The sequence below is a fragment of the Ranitomeya variabilis genome, chromosome 3, assembly GCF_051348905.1.
Source record: "Ranitomeya variabilis isolate aRanVar5 chromosome 3, aRanVar5.hap1, whole genome shotgun sequence".
NCBI classification, from domain to species: Eukaryota; Metazoa; Chordata; class Amphibia; order Anura; family Dendrobatidae; genus Ranitomeya; species Ranitomeya variabilis.
In genome coordinates, this window is record NC_135234.1 from 693,162,708 (window position 1) to 693,189,213 (window position 26,506).

Sequence of the window (26,506 nt, forward strand, 5' to 3'; positions counted from 1 at the left end):
CTCCGCACTGACTGATCAGGCAGAGGGCGGCGCGCACACTATATGCGTCATCGCGCCCTCTGCCTGAACAGTCAGAGCGGAGAGACGCCGGGAAGATGGCGCGACGCCCGGCGTGTGGAATGAGGGAAGGTAAATATGTAATACTTACCTGCTCCCGGCGTCCCGCTCCTTCCCCCGGACAGCTGGTCTTCGGTGCCGCAGCCTCTTTCTCTATCAGCGGTCACCGGCACCGCTTCATTAGAGAAATGAATAGGCGGCTCCGCCCCTATGGGAGGTGGAGCCGCCTATTCATTTCTCTAATGAGCGGTCCCACGTGACCGCTGAACAGGGGAAGAGGCTGCAGCACCGAAGACAGTGTGACAGGCAGGGGGAGCGCCAGGATCGCCGGGACTAGGTAAGTATATGACAGTGCTCACCCGCCGACCCCACCACCAATCATGACTCGAGTATAAGCCGAGAGGGGCACTTTCAGCCCAAAAATTTGGGCTGAAAATCTCGGCTTGTACTCGAGTATATACGGTACTTATTTCATGCAATAAAATGCAAATTAATCATGTAAAAATCATACGATGTGATTTTCTGGATTATTTTTAAGATTCTGTATCTTACAGTTGAAGTGTACTTATGATAAAAATTACATACTTCTCCATTCTTTGTAGGTGGGAAAACTTGCAAAAGTGGCAGTGTATCAAATACTTATTTTTCGCATGCTATATAGCAGTCTCAATGGTTCCTATGAGATGTACATGCAGCAGTCTCAGTGCATGCAACAGGATGTATGTACAATTCTTTTAGTGTATACAGCAGTCTCAGTGTAGTATTCTATGTGATGTGTACACAAAAGTCTCAGTTTCTCCTATGTGATGTATATACAGCAGAGTCTCAATGTATCCTATGTGATTCATTCAGTAGTCTCGGGGTCGCCTATGTGTTGTATGTACAGCAATCTCAGTATCTCCTATGTGATGTATATGCAGCAGTATCAAAGTCTCCTATGTGATGTATATACAGCAGTCTCAGTATATTGTATGTGAAGTATATACTGCAATCTCGGTGTCTCCTATATGATGTATATACAGCAGTCCTATTGCCTCTTATCTAATGTATATACAACAGTCTCAGTTTATTATATGCTATATATGCAGCAATCTTGGTATCACCCATGTGATGTATTTACACAAGTCTCAATGTCTCCTATGTGATGTTTCAGCAGTCACTGTTTCTCCCATGTGATGTATACACATTAGTTACACTGTATCCTTTTATGATGTATATAGCAGAGTCTTGGTGTCACCTTGGTGATGTATACAGCAGAGTTTGTGTCTCGTATGTGATGTATCCAGCAGTTGCAGTGTCTCCCATGTGATGTATACACAGCAGTCTCAGTGTATCCAATATAATGTGTTGGTGTCTCTGATGTGACGTTTACAGCAGTCTGTGTCTCCTATATGATGTATACAGCAGACTGCCAACTGCTAGAGTTCTATAAATTTTACATGAACAATGATTTCCCACTTTGAAAAGACATGAATTGAAATATACATGTGTTCTAAACAAATTACTGCTGTGATCAGTTCTTCACAAAAAATATAATTGCAAAGAGTCTACTGTGCTCCAGAGCGACGCAAACCTGGAAAAGCAGTTGCGATCAGCAACATCATCAATGCCACCTAACATCACAGCCTCACCAAATGGAAGCAGTTCCAACCTTCACATTAGGGGTGAGTTAATAAATATATATATATAAATATTTGACCAAATATAGCAGGATTATTTTTAAGTTGATAAATTTGTACGGCCCCTGAAGGATGGTATAAATATCTAAATGGCCCTTAGCAGAAATAAGGTTCCCCTACCTTTTATATATTTATTAGAAAATTCTTGAGCCCAACATTGGAAAAGGTCATTGAAATTTGATCAATCCTGACTATAGGATACACAGGCTGAAACATGTAAGTTGTGAACAGAAAAGTCTGAATCATAGACTCCCTACAGGGATTTTTACATCCTGTGAAAGAGAGCTGTGGACTTTCCCATGCGTTTTACACATCTGTACTTCGAAGAGGAACTTTAGGAAAAACTGATTCACAAATACAATGGATAGAAATAAAATAAAAGAGGATATTGTTGCACTTACCTTATGTATTCTAAGATCCTGGAGCGTTAGACCACAGAAAATGGATAAAATCAATAAAAACAGCAAAGTCTGCAACATATTTGTATGATTTGGTAATAACAGCCAGATTGCATCAGTATGCAGTCACATGTTTCCTATTACAGAAAATCTGGAGCCAGAATCTTAAACTTTTAGAGAAAGTCTTACAAGGAATTTTAAATAGTGCATCACTAGATTTCCTAATATATTTTATCACATTTTTGTGAATGAGAGTATTACTGCAGCTAAGGTAGAGAATATTATACAAGTTGGTGAATGTACCTGTTGGACTATGCTTCTATTTAGTCAGAAACAGTGGAAGAACAAGTGACATTGACATGGTTTGGATCACTATTCCAACACATCTGCAGAATGTTCAGGAAATACAAAGGTCATAATTAATAAGGATTCTACGCTTTCTCCTATGTCTTCTCTCAGTTCCTCTCTCCCTATGTCACCGCTCTTACAAGCCAAATCTGCTCTCTTGTAACTGTAACAACCCCTAATCCAAAAATGTTGGTAGGCTGTGTTAAATGTAAAGAAAACAAGAATGCAATGATTTGGAAATCTCTTGTAGCACTTTTTTATTCACAACAGAACACAGATCAGATGACGAATAAATGTTTTCATTTCTTTTGAGAAAATTAACTAATTTAAAACTTGATGGCAGCAACACATGTCACATAAATTGGGACAGGATTAACAAAAGGCTACAAAGGTAAATAGATCTAATGAAATACAGCTGGAGAGTTAATTTTTTAAATAAAAAAGAGCATGTTAGAGAGGCAGAGTCTCTCCGATGCAAAGATGGTCAGAAGTTGACTGTGAAAAAACTACATCTAGAAATTGTGGAACAATTTCAGAAAAATATTCCTCAATGTAAAATTGCAAAGACTTTGAATATCCCACTATCTACAGTACATAATATCATAAACCTATAAATAATATGTACGAGTCAGACCTCAAAGTACAAAAAAATACCAAACTTTATTTAATAACCAGAATAACAAAAGACAACAATGATGGTGATGTAACCAATGCATATGACACCATAGACCTGAGGCACACATTAATACCAATTGTCCTTGCTGCCATATATATATAAGTCTCCCAGGAAATAATCAACTTATTACGCCCAGTGGCATGTTAACATTATTCCCAAAATGGTGAATCTCTAATATGGCATTGTAGTACACACTAAAACTATCATGCTACATTACCTCAAGTCTGATGGTGCCACGTCCCCTACGCGCGTTTCGGCCGCGTCAGCCTTCTTCCGGGGGAGTCAATATATAATATTACCAAAAGATTCAGAGCTTCTGGAGAAATCCACGTGCATAAGGGACAAGGTCGACTCTCAATATTGGATGCTCAGGATCTACGGGGCCTCGGACAGCACTGCATTACTGGGCTGGTCCGAAACTAACACTGATTTAACTCTAAATGTCCATCTATTTAATGTAATGATATAATTGCTTTTCTAATGTGCTTTAATAAGAAATATCCCTCTTTATCTAACCGCTTTATTTTTTTTACCAACTTCCTGTTCGATGACATTTAGTTTGAGAATCTCCAGTGCATGCTGGGAATGTCAAACGAGATGTCGTCAGGGGACAGAGTCTGCAGTTATTGCAGCAGCTTCTGTCCGCATTCTGAAACAAAGCGTCATCAGTGAATTCTGTTTCAGGGGCTGGGCTACACCCTGCTCTACTGAGCATGCGTCGGTTGTCAGTTCTGACGTATGCTCAGTAGGATCTTGTCACTATGTAATATTGCTTTTAATGCATCGTGACAGTGCGCTCCCACTCCAGCCCGGATGAGAAGTGAAGAGCTGGCAAGAGAGCACACCGTCAGCGTGCAGTCTTAAAAGTTAACACACTGCATCTAGGTAAATAAGACATGTAGTATTATATATATATATATATATATATATATATATATATATATATATATATATATATATATTATATAGTAAAATAAAGAATCCAGGAAAGTAATGCATTCAGCTCACATATGAGTCAATTCCTCAAGACTGGCATAGCCCATGCTCACACCACTTAATTTTTCATTTCTTCTGGATGGCATGCACCACTTCAGAAGAAGTGCTACTCAAGGCAGCATAAAACACTAGCACTATTTGTGAATTTAATGGGCAGGTGTGACATGTGCAGCGCCCCAGAGTCCTGGTCGTTGCAGTACTGTGGCTCCGCCACTATGGGGAGCCATGGTGCGTCCGATGGCACTGAAGGAGTTCATCCGATCAGGTATCACAGACACCAATACATTTCACAGCAGGGCCTCCAGGGGGAGCTAAGGGTGCTATTCATTAGGCCACTCCCCACCATAGTGGGTAAACCGGGGGTCAGGCAGGAAGTTAGATCAGAAAGCTGACTGGATTGGACGAAGCAACACCTGGTGGCAGAGGGTGTTGTGGAGGAAGAGACAGTAGGGTCTCTGTCAGGGGTGGGATCCTGACAGAGGCTTGGCATTAGAAAGAACGTAACGGGTCCGCGCCAGCTCCGGGAAGCGGCGGGGCCCAAGAAAGGACTAGAAGCGAGATAGATTGTGCTGAGTGAGAAACGAGATCAAGCGATAGGAGAATTCCAGTAGGGGTCGTGCTGTAAGACTGGAGCAACACCCTACTGAGGCGCACTACCGGTGGCCGGAACGCCGAGGGAGTATTATAACATTCAGCTTCAAGCAATACTCTAAACAGCGGCAGGACAGTCAGTTTAAGGCGGGCTGTCTAACACATATCACCTATGAAGTCTTGGGAGGCAATTGCGGGAGAGGGGCGTCTCTAGGGTCCCGGAAGAACTCCAGGCCTACCCGACAAACGGGTGCCGTTCTAACTGTAACATCAGGAAGGGACGGACGATTAGAAGAACATCATTTAATCGAGTTGTGAGGGAACTTAAGAAACAGACACAACAGTTGTGGGGTACTTTCCGTAAGCACAGCAGGGAAGGACTACAACACATAGCGCTAAGAAGGAAGGCACCGATTTCCACCTGTGAGGAGAACTCTGGTGGTGCCATTGGACCGGCCGGACTTGCGCAGCTTGGTGAACCGTATTCTGGACTGAGGACTCAGAGATCTCCAGTAAAGAGGTAAAGAGACTGCAACCTGGTGTCCTCGTTATTTACTGCGACCTGCACCCCACAACTGCACCGTTACAACACCACTTATTGCACCGGACGTCCCCCACTGACAGACAGGGCCACGGACCGGGTCTAGCCACTGTGACAACCCCAGAACTGAGACTCAGAGGCCCGGCTCCGGGTACCCCTCAGCCCTGCGGCGGTGTGGGGGCGCTCCAAACTTGGCATCACGAACAGGATCTACTTAAGCCTGAGGAATCAGGTCATGTGTGCCTTGGAACTGTAATTTGTTGTGCTTGAACTGTACTTTATTGCAAAGACTGTGCTGCGCCATTTACCGCCAAAAGTTCCCGCCAAAAACTGCCGCCATTGCTACGCTAGAGAAGCAGGAGGGCGTGCCATGGGAGGGGACTACCAAAGTGGCGCCAGAAGCGGTGATCGCCCCCTGCGCCTCTTGTTGCAAAGCGATGACCTGCCTCAAAGCAGAGAACCGCCCCCTGACTTGCGATGGCGGGAACGAGGTGAAGGAGGACCTCGACCTTGGAGAAATGGCAGAGTCCGATACATGCCCTGCCCTCGAATGCCGGACAGTGACGATGAACAGCGGGGGCCCGAACAACGGCGAGGTGAAGTCGGCTCGTCCTCATCCATCAGAAGAGGACCCGCGTCCGCCGCAGCAGGAGGACCTGAGTTCTTCGGAGCCGGTAGCGGAGCTGAGCCTACCAATCCCGATCTCGGAACTAGCCGAAGAGGAGCTATGGGGAGCGGAGCCGTATCCGGAGACTGCCGTGGAGGAGCCGCGGTCTGGGCTGCGGCCGACTCCAGCATCCTCGTTAATGGAACGGACCGGCATCGGTGGAATCACATCAGGCGCAGGTATAGAAAGCGTCCCTGCTCCCCCGACCGACCCCGATCCTGCGACCGATCCCCGCCCCCACAATAACCGTTTCCTCTTGGCGGGGCTAGGGGTATTATCCCCCGGCGCAACGGGGAGGCTGATACCTCTACCACCAACCCAGACGGGGGAGTTCGTAGATGTGAGCCCGGAGGGAGTTATCCTCCGGTGGGAGGCCCCCCGAATTGGGCTGGATGGAGTCCGGCGAGAAGGTCACACCGTTGCCGTGCTGAATTGGGAACAATATAAGCGGTACTTGATCCTACAATGGAAGGACTGGAAAGAGAGGGAACAAACTACCGCCGCATCAGCCGTGGACCAAGGGCTGAAGCTTGCACGGTCGGGAGGTGTCCACCATCAGCTGATGTCTGGCAACCTACTAAGAGAATAAACCTCGATACCATGAATATGTAAATAGTTACTGTTCCACTACTTTGTTGCTATACCCGTAAAGGGTTAACTCTTAAAGGGATCCCTTTGTTGACCCGGGATCCCTATTGTTTGTTTGTTTTTGTTTCCAAAAGTTTTGCACAAGTTTTAAAAACTGCTGAAATCATGAACAGTGCATGATCCGAACTCTTTTGTATATAGTTTGCACCTTATTAAAGGCGCTCCCTACTGGTTTTACTTAAACAAGGACTCTTTGCGAAGATACCGTACTGGAACCTTTGATGAGTATGGACTGGTAGCTTGAGAAGATGTGCTACCTCACAGAGATTTGGTCCCCTCTTAAAGGGGATGTTCACTTGTTGCACGTAAATGGTGATATTGCTTTAAGACCGGTAGCAATAATGTCAATGGAAGAAAATGATGATAATATTTACATGTAAAAGTTATATGTATGCCATTAGTTAATTGTAAAGGAAAGCTGATAATGTTCTCTGAGAGAAAAAGTAAAAGGAAGTAATGAGAAAGTTTAATGTTGTGAAAAGAAGATAGTTGATAATGTTGATAAGAAAAGGGGGGGGGGGATAGAAGGTAAACCCTGCGTTCCCCATCGAAAGTTAGTAATGTGTTACTAAGGACAGAAAGTGAACCCGTAAGGGTTAGTGGGTGAGTCCTTATAGGAGCCAAGTAGAGCCGGCTCAGTGTTCTCAAACTGAAAGAAAAGTTATGTTCTATACTGTGTATAGTAGTTGAAAAGGCAGCAGGCCCTGGCTGAACGGGGCGGTCCTGTAACAGAAAGGAGAGGCAGTAGGTCTGGTGCCGATAGGACAGGCGGTCCTGCAGATTTAAAGAAGGAGAATGTATAAAGTTAATTGCCTTATAATGTGTTATAAGAAGGTCTTTTGTGGAGGCAGAGTGTACGTCCTTAAAGACAATGTTAAATTATTGTTCAAAGCATTTGCACTAAGTAGAATACCCGGTTGGGTAACAGGAGTTGTTTATAGCCTGTAATTTATAATGTTAACCATGTTTGTAACGTTCAAGTGTCCTCACCTCCCATAAAGGGAAGCTCAGTTCAAATATGCTTATTGTTATTGCACTCAACAAAATTGTATGTCTTTTTGCTAACTTGTATTGTTGTTTTCTTCCCAGTCCCGGAGTACTGTGTTTAACCAGGGGGGAGTGCAGCGCCCCAGAGTCCTGGTCGTTGCAGTACTGTGGCTCCGCCACTATGGGGAGCCATGGTGCGTCCGATGGCACTGAAGGAGTTCATCCGATCAGGTATCACAGACACCAATACATTTCACAGCAGGGCCTCCGGGGGGAGCTAAGGGTGCTATTCATTAGGCCACTCCCCACCATAGTGGGTAAACCGGGGGTCAGGCAGGAAGTTAGATCAGAAAGCTGACTGGATTGGACGAAGCAACACCTGGTGGCAGAGGGTGTTGTGGAGGAAGAGACAGTAGGGTCTCTGTCAGGGGTGGGATCCTGACAGGGGCTTGGCATTAGAAAGAACGTAACGGGTCCGCGCCAGCTCCGGGAAGCGGCGGGGCCCAAGAAAGGACTACAAGCGAGATAGATTGTGCTGAGTGAGAAACGAGATCAAGCGATAGGAGAATTCCAGTAGGGGTCGTGCTGTAAGACCGGAGCAACACCCTACTGAGGCGCACTACCGGTGGCCGGAACGCTGAGGGAGTATTATAACATTCAGCTTCAAGCAATACTCTAAACAGCGGCAGGACAGTCAGTTTAAGGCGGGCTGTCTAACACATATCACCTATGAAGTCTTGGGAGGCAATTGCGGGAGAGGGGCGTCTCTAGGGTCCCGGAAGAACTCCAGGCCTACCCGACAAACGGGTGCCGTTCTAACTGTAACATCAGGAAGGGACGGACGATTAGAAGAACATCATTTAATCGAGTTGTGAGGGAACTTAAGAAACAGACACAACAGTTGTGGGGTACTTTCCGTAAGCACAGCAGGGAAGGACTACAACACATAGCGCTAAGAAGGAAGGCACCGATTTCCACCTGTGAGGAGAACTCTGGAGGTGCCATTGGACCGGCCGGACTTGCGCAGCTTGGTGAACCGTATTCTGGACTGAGGACTCAGAGATCTCCAGTAAAGAGGTAAAGAGACTGCAACCTGGTGTCCTCGTTATTTACTGCGACCTGCACCCCACAACTGCACCGTTACAACACCACTTATTGCACCGGACGTCCCCCACTGACAGACAGGGCCACGGACCGGGTCTAGCCACCGTGACAACCCCAGAACTGAGACTCAGAGGCCCGGCTCCGGGTACCCCTCGGCCCTGCGGCGGTGTGGGGGCGCTCCACATGTTCCTCCTAACCCTGCCCATTTCAGACGGAACTCATCCAAAGTGATGTGAAAACACCGAAAGTTGCAACTAGGAGTTACGCAAAGTATTTGCGAGTTTTCAAAACTGTATATAGTCAATCAAGTGTATTATGACACCCACTTCACATGTAAGGAGGTGAGGGGCTCAATGCAGCACCAGGGGATTTACCTGGAGTATATATGGGCCATATACTAATATAGTATCATAAAGCATCCAGAAAAATAATGCATTCAGCACACATAACGTAGATAATATTATACAGCATCAAGGTAAATATTGCATAAATCATTTGTACATCTGATGAGCAGCACAATGCCTCAGTGGTTAGCCCTAAAATCCTGGGTTGTAATGCAACCTAATTTCCTAGAATCCTAGAATGTTAGAGTTGCAAGGGACCTCCAGGATCGTGTCCAACCCTCTACTCAATGCAGGATTCACTTAACCTTCTCAGACAGGTGTCTGTCCAGCCTCTGTTTGAAGGCTTCCAATGAAGGAGAACTCACCACCTCTCGTGGCAGCCTGATACACCCATTGATCACCCTCACTGTCAAAAAGTTTTCTGATATCTAATCTGTATCTTCTCCCTTTCAGTTTAATTCCACTGCTTCTTGTCCTTCCATGTGCAAATGAGAATAATAATGATCCCTCAACATTGTGACATCCCTTCAGATATCTGTAGACAGCCATTAAGTCTCCTCTTAGCCTTCTTTTTTGCAAGATAAACATTCCCAGATCCTTTAACTGTTCCTCGTAGGACATACTCTGCCGTCCACTCACCATCCTGGTAGCTCTTCTCTGAACTTGCTCTAGTTTTTCAATGTCTTTTTTAAAATGTGGTGCCCAGAACTTGGCACAGTATTTCTTATGAGGCCTGACCAAGGAGGAGTAGAGGGGGATAATTATTTCACGTGATCTAGACTCTGTGCTTCTCTTAATATATCCTAGAACTGTGTTTGCCTTTTTTTGCTGCTGCTTCACACTGTTGACACTCTTGTGCAATCTGTAATCTATTAGGATACCCAAGTTTTTTTCCACTTGTGCTGTTGCTTAGTTCTATTCCTCCCATTCTATAGGTGTAACATTAGTTTTTCTTGCCCAGATGCAGAATCTTGCATTTCTCCCTGTTAAATACCATTCTATTAGTCGCTGCCCATTATTCAAGTTTGTGAACAATGTGTATGTGTGGTTTTCTGGAGGTTCCAATAATATACTGACAGAAATTTAGATTGTGAGTCCCAATAGGGATAGTGATGATGATGTCTATAAAGGACTGCGGAGTATGGTGGCGCTATATAAATAAGAATAGTAAATAAATTATGTATACTGCATTCAGACAAGCTCTGATGTTAGATAAGTAAATTCATAAAGGCAGAGGCGTATCTAAGGGGAAAAAGGGGACACTATCGGGACACCTGATGCAGAGGTTTGCATTCTGCCGCATCCGGACTGCAAGTCAGACGTTTTCGGAGCCCACTGTCAAACTGACAGCCAGCTCAGAGAAGGTGCTGTTTCCCAATTCTGAGTGATCAATTGAAGCTCTGACCACTAGGGTTGAGCGAAACGGATCGGACATTTTCAAAAGTCGCCGACTTTCAGCAAAGTCGGGTTTCATGAAACCCGACCCGATCCCACTGTGGGATCGGCCATGCGGTCGGCGATCTTCGCGCCAAAGTCGCGTTTCATATGACGCTTTCCCCGCCATTTTTTCAGCCAATGAAGGAGTGTGGGCAGCGTGATGACATAGGTTCCGGCTTGCTTTGTGCGGCGTCACAGGGGGTAAAGCCGCCATCTTAACGTTTGGGATATAGCGATTTGCACAGTGAAACACAAACTTTGCAGGGACGGAGAGAGAGAGAGAGAGAGAGAGAGAGAGAAAAAAAAAAATATATCCTCATAGACTTGCATTGGGTTTCGTGTTTCGGTCGGCCCCCCGACTTTTCACACGATCCGACTTTCGAGACAGTCGGGTTTCACGAAACCCGACTCGATCCTAAAAAAGCAAAAGTCGCTCAACCCTACTGACCACTGGGGAATGGGGGCATACATGAGGTAACAGTATGGGAGGATGGGTGTAGACACAGTATGGTGAGTTGGGGTTATAGGTGCTGACACAATATGGTGATTAGGGAGATGGGTGAGGACAAAGTATTGTGAGTGTGGGGATGGGTGTGGACACATTATGAGTAGCGAGGGGGGAATGTATGCGGACACAATATGAGGAGCAAGGGGAAGACTGTATGTAGAAACAGTATGGGGAGCGAGGGTGATGGTATGGGTGTGGACACAAAATGTGGAGTCAGGGGCATGTGTGATAAGGCAGTATGGAGAGTGAGGGAGAAAATATATGAGGAGACATCATGGATTGCAGGAGGGATATGAGAGGAGACATTATGAGGAGGGAGGGGAAAACGTGGGACAAGACTATTCAGGGGAATAGTGTGAGGGGACAGTATGGGGGAGAAAAGTCTGAGTGGGCACAAAATAGAGCCTCAGTAGTGTGGAGGGTAGCATGGGGGACAATGTAAGGGAACAGCCAGGAGGGGACAGAAAGCCAAGGAGGAGGAGTGTGTTGAAGGTGCACAGTATAGAAACTGGGCCCTATAGAGTGGACATAGTGTGAGAGGACATTGTGAAGAGGGGGCCCAGTATGGAAAAGAGGGCAGTGTGGAGGGCATGTCCCATAAGAGGGACAGTCTATGGGTCATATTTTGTGCAGGGAATATATTGAGGGGCAATTATTTATTCAGTGGCTCAGTGTAGGGCAGATATTTTTATTCAGGAGCATTATAATGACATTGGTATTTTTAAGGGCACTGTAGTGCAGAAGACTGGAGAAGATGGAAGTCTGCAGAGATGGGCTGTGACTGTGAAAAGTCATCATTTCATCTGGACAAGATGAAGAAGAAAAGAAAGATAACAACTCACAATGTAGGAAAGACTAAGTGCAACATGAAGGGTTAAGGAGAAGGGAATCCAACCCTAGGGAAGGGGGGAGTGGAGACCCCTAGGCAGATCTAACTTCACCCTGTCTGCCCTAACATCCCTATATAGGTTCTGCACCTATCGCGGAGCAGGATGCCTAAACACTGCCTGACCCTAGCAGTAACCCCTGCATAGGGAAGGACAGGATGTGCATTAGTCAATCCCCACTACAACTAAAGACAGACGGGATACACAAACAAGGGGAACACTTGGCTTGTGTAGACTCAGAGAGAAACACAGACGTCCTCCAAACTCCAAGGAGGAAGATAGCCTCAACAGGGAAATGGAAATACCACCGGCCACCAGCAAGATGGGAGTTACAGTGCCTTGTGAAAGTATTCGGCTCCCTGGAACTTTTCAACCTTTTCCCACATAAAGATACCAAATGTAAATTTTTGGTGAAGAATCAACAACAAGTGGAACACAATTGTGAAGAAGAACAAAATTTATTGGTTATTTAAAATTTTTGTGGAAATTCAAAAACTGAAAAGTGGGGCGTGCAATATTATTCAGCCCCTTTACTTTCAGTGCAGCAAACTCACTTCAGAAGTTCATTGTGGATCTCTGAATGATCCAATGTTGTCCTAAATGCCTAATGATGATAAATATAATCCACCTGTGTGTAATCAAGTCTCTGTATAAATGCACCTGCTCTGTGATAGTCTCAAGGTTCTGTTTGAAGCACAGAGAGCATCATGAAGACCAAGGAACACAACAGGCAGGTCTGTGATACTGTTGTGGAGAAGTTTAAAGTCGGATTTGGATACAAAATGATTTCCAAAACTTTAAACATCCCAAGGAGCACTGTGCAAGCCATCATATTGAAATGGAAGGAGTATCATACCACTGCAATTCTAGCAAGACCCAGCCGTCCCTCTAAATTTTCATCTCAAACAAGGAGAAGACTGATCAAAGATGCAGCCAAGAGGCCCATGATCACTCTGGATGAACTGCAGACACCACCACCTCACCACAACTGAGATGGGACAGTCTGTCCATAGGACAACAATCAGTCGTACACTGCACAAATTTGGCCTTTATGTAAAAGTGGCAAGAAGAACGCCATTTCTCAAAGATATCCATAAAAAGTGTTGCTTAATGTTTGCAACAAGCCACCTGGGAGACACACCAAACATGTGGAAGAAGGTGCTCTGGTCAGATGAAACCAAAATCGAACTTTTTGGCAACAATGCCAAACGATATGTTTGGCGTAAAGGCAACACAGCTCATCACCCTGAAGACACCATCCCCACTGTCAAACATGGTGGTGGCAGCATCATGGTTTGGGCCTGCTTTTCTTCAGCAGGGAGAGGGAAGATGGTTAAAATTCATGGGAAGATGGATGGCGCCAAATACAGGACCATTCTTGTAGAAAACCTGTTGGAGCCTGCAAAAGACCTGATACTGGGACGGAGATTTGTCTTCCAACAAGACAATGATCCCAAACATAAAGCCTATCTACAATGGAATGGTTCACAAATAAACGTATCCAGGTGTTAGAATGGCCATGTCAATGTCCAGACCTCAATCCAATCGAGGATCTGTGGAAAGGGCTGAAAACTGCTGTTCACAAACGATCTCCATCAAACCTCACTGAGCTCGAGCTGTTTGCCAAGGAAGAATGGGCAAGAATTTCAGGCTCTCGATGTACAAAACTGATAGAGACATACCCCAAGCGACTTGCAGCTGTAATCGCAGCAAAAGGTGGCGCAACAAAGTATTAAGTTAAAGGGGCTGAATAATATTGCACGCCCCACTTTTCAGTCTTTGAATTTCCACAAAAATTTAAAATAACCAATAAATTTTGTTCAACTTCACAATTGTGTTCCACTTGTTGTTGATTCTTCACCGAAAGTTTACATTTGGTATCTTTATGTTTGAAGCATGATATGTGGGAAAAGGTTGAAAAGTTCCAGGGGGGCGAATACTTTCGCAAGGCACTGTATAAGCACCCGGTCCCAGGTGTGTCCATTAGAGTAGAAGGAAGGTTGCTACTGGGTCCTAGAGTCAGAAGGACCAGGAAGAAGTATGCAAAGCAAACTGAGACCTTTTGCAGTCAGATGCAGTGTGATGGTCTGCAGCTTCTGACACATGCGTGGCAGACGCCAATCAGAGACAACATCTATAATCATCTATAAGGTGCCTGGATGTAAATTTTTTTTGTGATACTGACTACTTTTCATGTTTGTATTTGTGATAGGATCATAAAAAGGGGTTGTCCAAGTTTGTGATGAGTCTGCAGTCACTCTATGTGACTACAGACTTCTGAATTCTCACAGTGCGCACTGCACACTGTCAGGATTCTCTAGTGCGGGTGATTTGCATACATGCAGTCACATGGTCCCGACTAGACCTGCGAGGTCTCACTCAATAAAAATGAATTGAGCAATGCCGGATACGTCTAGTCGGAATGTGGCCAGAATTATGCAAATCACATACTTGTGCTCCCATGACCGTCCACTCTTGTCACCAGTAAGGAAGAATCTTAAAAGAGTGCAGTGCATGCGCTGTGCGAATTCAGAAGCCTGCAGTCACATAGAGTGACTGCAGACATTCATCTCCAACCAGACAAGCACTTTAATTATATAATGAAGCCCTGTAGCATGTCAATCCTAACAGCGTGTAATATCCTGTCAGTATTCAGCTCTGCTTGCAGGTTGCAGCAGCCATCACATGGCCACTTCATTCATATGCGATTTTCATACTTACGGTCACGTGACAACGAGCTTTTCTTCATGCTTCTCTCAGTTTTTCACTGAACATTGAGAAAATTAGGAAGAGCAGCTAGTAGAAATTGCTATGTCTAAAAAAGAGAAAAAAATGTATATACACTGGCGCTTAATCACCTGAAAAGATAAGGTGGGGGCCTTGGAAGCTGCACGTGGTTAAAAACAGGTTCTGTGCAGGACTCTGTTAGAAAAATTAACACCTAAATAATAATATTGCAAACCACTGCGCTAAAACTAAGGCTGAAATATCAATATACTTACTTCTATTATGGCTGTTTGTGTGTTTTATGAGAATCCTTATGGATAAAGGGTTGCACCTGGTTACAGCGATTGTACTGAAAGGTAAAGTATACAGGAGATCGGTATATTATTTGGGCCGTACAAATAGGTTATCAAGGATATCAATTAAATGCACTTACTCCTCATGTGAGGTTTTATAGGCTGCACCTGAAGCGTTCCTATACGAGGTTTAAGTGTTTCTTGGTGTGATAAACCAATGCTGGAGGGTAGAATATGCAAAAAAAAAAAAAAACAGTATAATATTTGGACCGTATAGATGTGTTATCATAAGTATTAGTGGAATACACTTACTCTCTTTATATAAGACTATGTAGGCTGCATCCGGAGTATTCCTATATGTAATTGAGCATTTCTCTTTCCACGGTGTGACAAGTTGAATGCTAATAAATAAATAGAGTAAAAAATGTCAGCAGTGCCTTAAAAGAATTGGGTTATTGCTAACCACAACAATTGCAGCAGTATCAATAAGAATCACCCGGCACTCACCACATCCTGCTTAGAAAACCACATGCGGTGAAGATGGCGAGGTAGTGCTGTTTGTATCGCTTAAAATAGCTTCAGCGGACTGTGGTGCGGCCAGTGCCTGAGGCCGAGGTTCCTGGACGGTAACGAAGAGGGGAGTTACCCCTCGAAACTAGTTGGCAGCTTGTCTCTCTCGCGCACCCATCCCTGCTTTCTGTGACGTCACACTAGCTCCGCCCCTATTTCGGCACCGCGTCCTCAGCGTTGCTTCCGGCCGGGGCACGCCAGGCACTGGTACCTTCTTGCCACTCACTGGGACGTTACCGTCCAGGAACCTCGGCCTCAGGCACTGGCCGCACCACAGTCCGCTGAAGCTATTTTAAGCGATACAAACAGCACTACCTCGCCATCTTCACCGCATATGGTTTTCTAAGCAAGATGTGGTGAGTGCCGGGTGATTCTTATTGATACTGCTGCAATTGTTGTGGTTAGCAATAACCCAATTGTTTTAAGGCACTGCTGACATTTTTTACTCTATTTATTTATTAGCATTCAATTTGTCACACCGTGGAAAGAGAAATGCTCAATTACATATAGGAATACTCCGGATGCAGCCTACATAGTCTTATATAAAGAGAGTAAGTGTATTCCACTAATACTTATGATAACACGTCTATACGGTCCAAATATTATACTGTTTTTTTTTTTTTGCATATTCTACCCTCCAGCTATGGTTTATCACACCAAGAAACACTTAAACCTCGTATAGGAACGCTTCAGGTGCAGCCTATAAAACCTCACATGAGGAGTAAGTGCATTTAATTGATATCCTTGATAACCTATTTGTACGGCCCAAATAATATACCGATCTCCTGTATACTTTACCTTTCAGTACAATCGCTGTAACCAGGTACAACCCTTTATCCATAAGGATTCTCATAAAACACACAAACAGCCATAATAGAAGTAAGTATATTGATATTTCAGCCTTAGTTTTATCGCAGTGGTTTGCAATATTATTATTTAGAAATTGCTATGTACTTCATCCTGATGTTGTCCAATATCCTGTACAGGTGGGCACAGGCAGGTGTGGCTGGCATATAGGTGGGCACAGGCAGGTGCGGCTGGTATACAGGTGGGCACAGGCAGGTGCAGGGCACAGGCAGGTGCAGGCAGGTGTGGCTGGTATACAGGTGGGCACAGGCAGGTGCAGGCTAGCATGGCTGGTATACAGACTGTCACTGGCAGGTGCTGGCAGGTATAGCTGGTATACAGGTGGGTACAAGCAGGTGTAGGCAGGTACAGATGGTATACAGGTGGGCACAGGCAAGTACGGCTGGTATACAGGTGGGCAAAGGCAGGTGCTGGCAAGCACAACTGGTATTCACATAGGCACAGGCAGATGCAGGTACGACTGGTATACAGATTGGCACAGACAGGTGCGATGAAAGGCAGAAGCAGGAACAAGCAGAGCAAGCATATACAGGCAGGTACTAGCAGGGCTGCCACTAGAAATTTCAGGGTCCCATACTGGCAAAATTTCCAGGCCCCTTTGAGACTCCGACCAGGCTTCACCCCAGCTCCTCCTCAACTCCTCGAACCTTCCACAGTCCCACTGCCCACTCTTGGAGAAAAACTCCACTTCTGCACCTAGTCCTCACCAATCACACATTAACAGTTCCCATTGAATACCAGATCTCATGCATAACCATCAGCTTTTGTTTTAGCTAAAAGATATTTTAAGTCGACAACTCTACTCTAACCTATTACACATTTCTTAATATAATCTATACTCTTTTAGGTACATTTTTATTCATTTTTCTTTAAGGGAATGAGTCACATACATTTTTTAAAATGACCATTAATACCACATGCAAGGGACAAATACTGTCACACCAAGCCAGATCACATATTACCACCACATAGTGACTATATACTACCATATACAAGGAACAAATACTGCCACCCCGTGACCAGACCACATATTACCACCACATAGTGACCGAATAATACCTCATACAAGGCACAAATGCCACCACACCATGACCAGACCACATATTACCGCCACATAGTGACCGAATAATACCTCATACAAGGCACAAATACCGCTACACCATGACCAGACTACATTATCACCACATAGTAACTGAATAATAGCGCATACAAGGAACAAATGCCATCACACCATGACCAGACCAGATATTACCACCACATAGTGACCCAATACTACAATACTAATCATTAATTAAAAAAACAAAACACAATACTAAGTGCTATTATACACAAGAGCTTTACAGATACAGTCAGTGTACAGGTAATGCAAAGATAACCAGTGACATTATACACAGGAGCTCTGTATATGGTGTCAGTGTACAGGTAATGCAGTGATCACCAGTGACATTATACTCAGGAGATCTGTATATACTGTAGTGTGCAATGTACAGGTAATACAGTGATCACCAGTGACATTATACACAGGAGCTCTGTATATTGTGTCAGTGCACAGATAATACAGTGATCACCATTGATATACACAGGAGCTCTCTACATACTATATACAGTGTATAGTGTCAGTGTACAGGTAACCCACTGACTCACCAGTGACATCTCTAGCTGAAGTCCTTCATCTTTGCTTTTCTTTTTCATCCAGCGCAGCCTGCCACCACTTCTTCCAGCCAGGACTCGTCTCTGCAAAGTTACCTAGAGCCCGACTTCGAGAGCACATTCACCACTTTTTCCCTTTCTTTTACAGAACACAGCTGAATACAGACATGCACCTGCAATTAATACATAATATGCAACTCACCATTCCAAATATAAATTGTAGTCCACCGCTGTGCCCCCACCAACTATAAATATCCACCTTTTCTGCCTAATAAATATATAAATTAATTAGCCCTTGTAAATTTGAACTCATTCCCCCAATTCAATACCAGTCACTGCATCCTCAACGTCTTCCACTCTGAATCTTCCCCAATTTATATTATTTACATGCCCCTTCATATCTTCTCTATCTCTCACCAACACCCTCCTCCACCCTCAATTTATGATTATTTTCTGCCCCACCCCCAATCATAATAATAATCTTTATTTATATAGTGCCAACATATTCCGCAGCGCTTTACAATTCAACAGTCCATATACAACAGTCATAACAAAGTTTACGGTAATACAATAATTAATTCAAAGATGTTGATGACCCTGCCCGTAGGAGCTTATAATCTACAATGTATCATTTGTTGTCCCCCACTCTCAATTAATGATTTTCTGTCCCCATCCCCCAGTCTCAATACATCATCATTTACTCCCCCCACCTTCAAAATTCATCATCATTTGCTCTCCCCACCCCCCACCTTCAATTCATCATTTGCTTTCCTCACCCTCCACTTTCAATTCAATTGCTTTCCCCTGTACTCCACCCTCAATTCATCATTTGCAGTCCCCCTCCCCCACTCAATTCATCATTTGCAGTCACCCTCCCCTCACTTCATCATTTGCAGTCCCCCACTCACTTCATCATTTGCTGTCAGCCTCCCCCCACTTGATCATTTATAGCCCCCCTCACCCATTTAATTAATTTTATAAAAGAAAAAAAAACATTTTTCATACTTACCTCATTGACAATCCCCTGCAGGTGCAGCTCTGCTTCTAATGTCCTCGTACATGCCACTGCATACGCGATGACGTCATCAAGTATACGCCGTCACCTGACCAGAAGTCCAGAGAAGGCGGAGGGAGCAGGATCTGGATCTGCATGGCCGCTCATGTTAGATGGCCGTGGAGCTCCGGGAAAAGCTCCCAGCCCCAAGGTGAGCCACAGCACACAACACACTGCACTTTATTGCCACATGCGGCCTGGTGAGCAGAAGCATAAGAGGGGGGCCTGGATTGGCTCCTGGCCTCCCTCTGTACTTCTGCTCACAGGGCCCCATACAGCAGTAAGGGCAGTAATGCCCTTATGGCGGCCCTGGGAACTAGTATGTACTGGTGGTTACGCATTGACAGAGGACCTGAGAACTAGCAAGCATGCAGACTAACTGACTAAATACGTTGCTCAGGCACCTCCCATCAGGTGGAGGTGCCTTAAATAATAAGTGTCTCCCAGCAATTGGCTGAGGACACTTCAGGACAGCACAAGCTGTCCATTTAAGAGGGGGGAAGCACACATGCCCTAAGCACAGTGCCCGGGGATCTCTGAGCCAAGCGCAGACCCCACTCAGCAGAAGTAGGAGAAGGAGGAGGGAGTGCTGGAGGTTAGCCATGGTGGTAAGTCGGTGTCTGTGCCAGGAGACTGAGAATGCATACATTGACGCCAACAGTACATAAATGAACAAAAAAAAATGTGAATATGAGTCTCCCAATGGGGAAAGTCCCTCTCAGCTCCACCTCTTCCTTTCTTTAATATTGCCAATCACCAGCTATGACTTTTGCCCCATTATGATTCTTAGACTCGTTCACATTATTTTTCTAATCATAACTGTCAAGTGGTCCATGGATTTTTTTTTATCATCCGTTTGTCAGTTTTTACAATCCTTGTTAAATCCAATTTTCTTGTTTGAAAAAAATTCTTATCTTCTGCTACCCATTCAATTGCAAAATATGGATAGCACATGGCTGCTATCCATATTAGATCAGTTTCTTTTCATGGGGCCATTGAGTTGCATTGATAAATTTGCTCTGCAACACGGATCAAATTAGAACATATCTCCATTTTTTCTTAAGGACAATCGGTCCACTAAAAAAGATCACTTGAAAATGAAATTTTATTGCAATAGCTTTGTGATTTATCTGCATAAATAATGGATAGCGCATAGACCAAAAAAAACCTGATGTCTGAAAGAGCCCAAAGAGTCTCTGGTTGCTTTGTGAATATATTTGGGGTTTTTTTCAGACATTTTGCTATACCAGCCTGATGAAGAGACCCAAGCAGCCTCCAAAGCTTGCTTTGTAATATCACCTACTTAATTTTTGTTAACTATTAAAGAGGTATCATAACTACAAAATTATTATTTTGCCTGTCCCACTGAGAGTAATCAATCTTTTTTCAAGTCGCTAACAGGAGCCCTTATACCTAGTATACAAGTATCATAAATAGATTTATAGTTCATAGTTTGTACATTTATAATTGTGCCCTAGTCATGCCTTGTGTATTACATTGAATCCAAGTGAAATGTCTCATCCACTCTAGGACGTGTAAATTTGGTGTTTGGGTTTCGGTCGATTTGCATGACTTATAGAACAAGTCTTTTTAAGTAAATTTTATAGCCACAATAACACTGCATTGTTTCCTTGTAATAAAATGAAAAGAAATGGAAACTAATTCAATGAGGTGTGATACCTGACGTAAGGATAGAAGCTCAGGATGTGGGATAATACTGTATGTAATGTCTTCCACATATAGGGATCTGGGTCACATATCATATGAGCCCCCTGATTTGTGTTTGGTGAATTTACACTTATGTATTTCAGTGTTTATTTCGTCATGGCTTTTGTCTATATTGGGAAACCTGAGAGCCCGATGGGGACCATCACAGTGCCCGTTGTGGGTCTGAACAGTTGAGTCTTGGTTTTTATTTTTAACTTCCTTACACAATGGTTTTAAGATCCCGGGCAAAATTGGTTGCATCTCTAAAAAGGGTTAATTGCTGGAAAATCTATTGCTAAATCCTGGGAATAATCATCAAAATGATCACATGACCCAAGTTCCTGAAGCTTCCTTCTCTTGGATTATGTTATAATAGCAGTAAAGAGGGTTAAAGTTCACGTCAGAAGGGATAATAATGTTAGTAGTCCCAGTGTAGTTATAGTGTTACAGAAATAATGTCAGGGACAAGGATGGCTGGAGAAAATACGCCAGGCAGAGTCAGCAGGAGTCATCAGAGGAAGTGGAAAGTGCTGGCTGTGCACTCACAGAAGAGGGAAGGGGGGCAGAGGAAGAGGAGAGAGCAGGAAAGAGGAGGAAGACACGAGTGCAACATCCCGAAAGTCACTGGGATGGAAAACAAGGGTGAGAAGAGGTGAAGAAGAGAAAGTATTAAGGAGAAGAGGCAGAAGCGGTGTACAGAGGTGAGCAGAAACTTGTGCCAATGTTTTTGTTTCTTTCGCATACTCTCCCTCCCCTTCTCAGTCCCTAACAAGACCTTCCTGCCTAATCAAGTTCATTCAAGAAATGTGAGGAGGTGACATGGATCTGGAGTCATCTAGGTGCAGCCTACCTGCAGTGTCAGTCTACTGATGAGCTGTGTACAGACGGAGGCGCTGGCAGCAGAGGTAAGGCTACAATATACCCATCATACAAGATATAGCACAGCTATCACCACTCACAGCCAATGTTCCGAGGTCCCGGCCATAGAAGGGATGAGATAGTTTCAGGTTTGATCCCAGTGACCATCTACAAATGATAACAATTTTTTGGAGGTTGCATGGCTACACACCTAATGGGGCTCCACATCACCACTATGTAAGTTTGCCTCCTATACTCTTCTATCTGATGTATATGTTAACCATTAGCAAATTTGTGAGATATTGTGTAGCACCATATGTGTGCGTGTGCTCATTTACGCATGTGAGGACATGTACAGTATAAATGCCAATCAAGTTCTATATACTGTATATGCCCATCAGCTGACGCTTGTACATATAGAGGAGGTGTACAGATATGTACATCCTCCTAAAGTATACATATCACATATAGAATCTGACAGGTATATACAGTGGCATGTAAAAGTTTGGGCACCCCAGGTCAAAAATTACGTTTTGGCGAACAGTTGAGCAAGTTGAAGATGAAATGATCTCTAAAATGCCTAAAGTTAAAGATGACACATTTACTTAGTATTTAAGCAAAAAATATATATATTTTTAATTTTTTTACATTTTAAAAATTACTAAAAGAAAAATGGACCAATTGAAATGTTTGGGCACCCTTGCAGAGTTGTGTACTCAGATAACTTTGACCAAGGTTTCAGACCTTAATTAGCATGTATGAGTTATGGCTTGTTCAATATCACCATTAGGAAAGGCCACATGATACAAATTTCTCAGCTTTATAAAAATTCAGCCTCCTCTAACTTTCTACCAAAAAACAGCAGCCATGGCTTCTTCTAAGCAGCTGCCTAGCACTCTGAAAATGGTGGAGGCCCACAAAGCAGGAGAATGCTATAAGAAGATAGCAAAGCGTTTTCAAATTGCTCTTTCCTCAGTTCTAAATGTAATTAAGTAATGACAGTTAACAGGAACAGTGGAGGTTAAGATAATGTCTGAAAGACCATGCAAAATTTCAGTGAGAGCTGCTCGTAGAATTGCTAGACAGGCAACTCAGAACCCCTGCTTGACTGCAAAAGTCATTCAGAAAGATTTAGCAGACACTGAAGTTGTGGTACATTGTTCTACTGTTTAGAGACACCTGCACAAATATGGCTTTCATGGGAGAGTAATCAGTAGAAAATCTCTCCTGCTTCCTCACCATAAAATTCAGCCTCAGAGTTATGCAAAAGAACATCTAAACAAGTCTGATGCATTTTGGAAACAAGTCCTGTGGACCAGTGAGGTTGAAATAGAACTCTTTGGCCACAATGATCAAAGGTATGTGAGTTAAAAAAGGGCACAGGATTTCAGGAAAATTACATGTCGCCAACCATTAAGCATGGAGATGGATCAATCATGCTTTGGGGTTGTATTGCAGCCAATGGCACTGGGAACATGTCACAGGTAGAGGTAAGAATGGATACAATGAAATTTCAACAAATTCTTGTTGCAAGCATAACACCACCTGTAAAAAAAAGCTGAAGTTAAAGAGAGGATGGCTTCTACAAATGGGTAATGATCCTCAACACACGTCAAAATCCACATTAGACTATCTCAAAAGGCGCAAGATGAAGGTTTTACAATGGCCCTCACAGTCCCCTGATCTGTAGAACTTCATTGAAAATCTGTGGCCAGACCTCAAAATAGTAGTGCATGCAAGACGACCCATTAATCACACAGAACTGGAAGAATTTTCCAAGATAGAATGGACGAAAATCCCTCAAACAAGAAATGAAAGACTCTTGGCTGACTACAAAAAAGCCTTTACAAATTGTGATGCTTTCTAAAGGGGTTGCTACTAGTTACTAACCTGCAGGGTGTCCAAACTTTTGCATCTGCCCATTTTCCTTTTTGTAATTTTTAAAATGTAAAAAATGACAATATATATATTTTTGGGCTAAAATACAAGTTCATAATCATTTTAGAAACAACAATACTACTGTAATGTTTTAACTCAGGAACAGATCAGAAATCAATATTTTGTGGAATAACTGATTATTAATCACAGCTTTCATGTGTCTTGGCATGCTTTCCACCAGTCTTTCACACTGCTTCTGGCGCAAAAATGTAAGCAGTTATTCTTTGTTTGATGGCTTGTGACTATCCATCATCCTCTTGATTACATTCCAGAGGTTTTCAATGGGGTTCAGGTCTGGAGATTGGGCTGCCCATGACAGGGTTTTGATGTGTTGGTCTCTTAATTTTTGCCAGAGCTGTATAATCATATATAGGATCTAATGGATATCTATAAACATAATCTTTGTATCTGAGCGCACATGTCCCATATAGAATCTGATGTGCATATATACACATGTTCACAGTATCTACTCACAGGCCACATATAGAATACAATGTGTATAAATATATATTTAATATATGTATAAACATGCATATATGTTTATATACATACGCACACCGTCGGTATGTACACATGTCGGAAACAGTAAACAGTGAACAAATACACACACCCTCAGGATGCATACATGCCACATTTAGAATCCCAGACACATATATTGGTTTTCATGTGACATGTTAATTGGTATTTAGGAACAGTTGTAAATGACACCACATAGGGGCTCTTCTGGCAGTTTTTGGATTTAGAGGTGTACATTTTGGCAACAGCACGCTCTTAAATATTTCACATAATTTGGTTAAAACGTAAATTAATTAATGTTAATAAATATTGGTATGAGCATCCTGTTTGCAGAAACTATGAATGTTTTATAGATACATCCTTTATAATATGGAAACTTAATATGTAGGATACATGGCGGTTAGTGATAAGCAAGTATACTCGTTGCTCGGGTTTTCCCGAGCATGCTTGGGTGACCTCCGAGTATTTGTTAGTGTTCGGAGATTTAGTTTTCATCGCCTCTGCTCAATGATTTACAGCTACTAGCCAGGCTGAGTACATGTGGGGGTTGCCTGGTTGCTAGGGAATCCCCACATGTAATCAAGCTGGCTAATAGCTATAAATCATTCAGCTGAGGCGATGAAAACTAAATCTCCGAACACTAACAAATAGGGTTGAGCGACTTTCATTTTTTTAAGATCGAGTAGGGTTTTGGGAAACCCGATTTTGTCCAGAGTCGAGTCGAGTGCAGTCGGCCGATTATCGCTAAAAGTCGGGGATCGACCGAAACACGAAACCCAATGCAAGTCAATGGGGAAGCATAGTCGGCAGTGAGTGGAGGCCAGGAAAACACCTACAGTGCCCATTTTAATGCCAAAAACATCCATTCTTGTTTCTGAAGCTTGTCAATCTTAATTAACTTTATAATAATAGTTGGGCATAGGGAATTGGGGGTCATTTGGCAAAAGTTGTGGGGGGAGTAGGGCCGGCTCAAGTTTTTCGTGGGCCCAGGAAATGCGGACTACGTCACGGCGGTGTTGCAGGGAAAGGTAAGTATTTAAAAGTTGCAAGTGCTGTGATCCTGAGCAAGCAGGGGGGGGGCCCACTCGTTCGCATTGCCACTGGCACAGGGCCCCTCAAAGTACGGCGGTGTGTTTGCATGGCGGGGGCGCCTCCCACCAGCAGCGACACTTTTGCGTACTCTGAGGGGCCCTGTGCCAGTGACGTCGCCAACGAGTATGCCCCCCCACCTGATGAAGGAACCTGCACTTTCATCTGCACCTTCCTCTTTGTCCCTGTGTAAGGTGGTATAACATGCGGGAAGGGGAACCTTACTTTCAGCAGGGACAGATTCTGGCTGTGTAGAGTACAAGGGGAATGTAGTGGTCTAGGTCAATGTACCAGCAGACTCATTTAGCAGTGGCTGGGCAATGGGCAGGATGAGGAGGAAACAGATATAGGGCCAAAGAATAAAGTAGGCTACATGCAGTTCAAAATTGGTAACAGGACTAAACAGGCGGCATTGCTTTGTTCAGTGGAGTAGCAAACCCAAGAGCAGCAGACACTGTTTCAAGGGCCTAACCACACTAGTAGGCCAAATGCAGTTTAATATCTGATAGTATAGGGCGAAAGCCAGAATGTGGAAGCTCAGCTTTGTTCAGTTGAGGACAACACCAGGGAGTGGCAGACACCTTTAGTAGGCCGGAAAAGCCTATTGCATTTTTTAAAATGGTAATTTGGAGCAGAAGGTTGAAGCTCAGCTTTATTTAGTTGAGGGCAACACCAGGGAGGGGCAGAAGCCGTTAGTAGGCCCTAACCACCATTTTTTTTTTAAAACCACTTAATGAGAGCCGGAAGGTTGAAGCTCAGCTTTATTTAGTTGAGGACAACACCAGGGAGGGGCAGAAGCCGTTAGTAGGCCCTAACCACCATTTTTTTTTTTAAAACCACATAATGAGAGCCGGAAGGTTGAAGCTCAGCTTTATTTAGTTGAGGACAACACCAGGGAGGGGCAGAAGCCGTTAGTAGGCCCTAACCACCATTTTTGTTTTAAAACCACTTAATGAGAGCCGGAAGGTTGAAGCTCAGCTTTATTTAGTTGAGGACAACACCAGGGAGGGGCAGAAGCCGTTAGTAGGCCCTAACCACCATTTTTTTTTTTAAAACCACATAATGAGAGCCGGAAGGTTGAAGCTCAGCTTTATTTAGTTGAGGACAACACCAGGGAGGGGCAGAAGCCGTTAGTAGGCCCTAACCACCATTTTTGTTTTAAAACCACTTAATGAGAGCCGGAAGGTTGAAGCTCAGCTTTATTTAGTTGAGGACAACACCAGGGAGGGGCAGAAGCCGTTAGTAGGCCCTAACCACCATTTTTTTTTTTAAAACCACATAATGAGAGCCGGAAGGTTGAAGCTCAGCTTTATTTAGTTGAGGACAACACCAGGGAGGGGCAGAAGCCGTTAGTAGGCCCTAACCACCA

At 43.9% G+C, this 26,506-nt stretch overlaps 2 protein-coding genes across 4 annotated transcripts in view; one reads left to right on the forward strand and one right to left on the reverse strand.

Annotated features, from left to right (window-relative positions):
- The window catches only part of LOC143817065 (fibrinogen-like protein 1), a 37,796-nt gene extending 35,523 nt beyond the window's left edge, over window positions 1-2,273 (reverse strand). Inside the window, exon 1 of the mRNA XM_077298157.1 lies at window positions 2,138-2,273. The gene's annotated coding sequence lies outside the window, so the exon portion shown is untranslated. The remainder of the gene's footprint in view (window positions 1-2,137) is intronic.
- Window positions 2,274-21,280: 19,007 nt separating this feature from the next.
- Window positions 21,281-26,506, forward strand: part of LOC143817064 (phosphatidylinositol 3,4,5-trisphosphate 3-phosphatase TPTE2-like) — a 90,899-nt gene continuing 85,673 nt past the window's right edge. The window contains exon 1 of one of the 3 annotated variants that reach the window (XM_077298154.1): window positions 21,281-21,437. The gene's annotated coding sequence lies outside the window, so the exon portion shown is untranslated. Of the gene's footprint in view, window positions 21,642-26,506 lie in introns of all 3 variants that reach the window. The other 2 variants (XM_077298156.1, XM_077298155.1) reach the window with 2 other exon arrangements.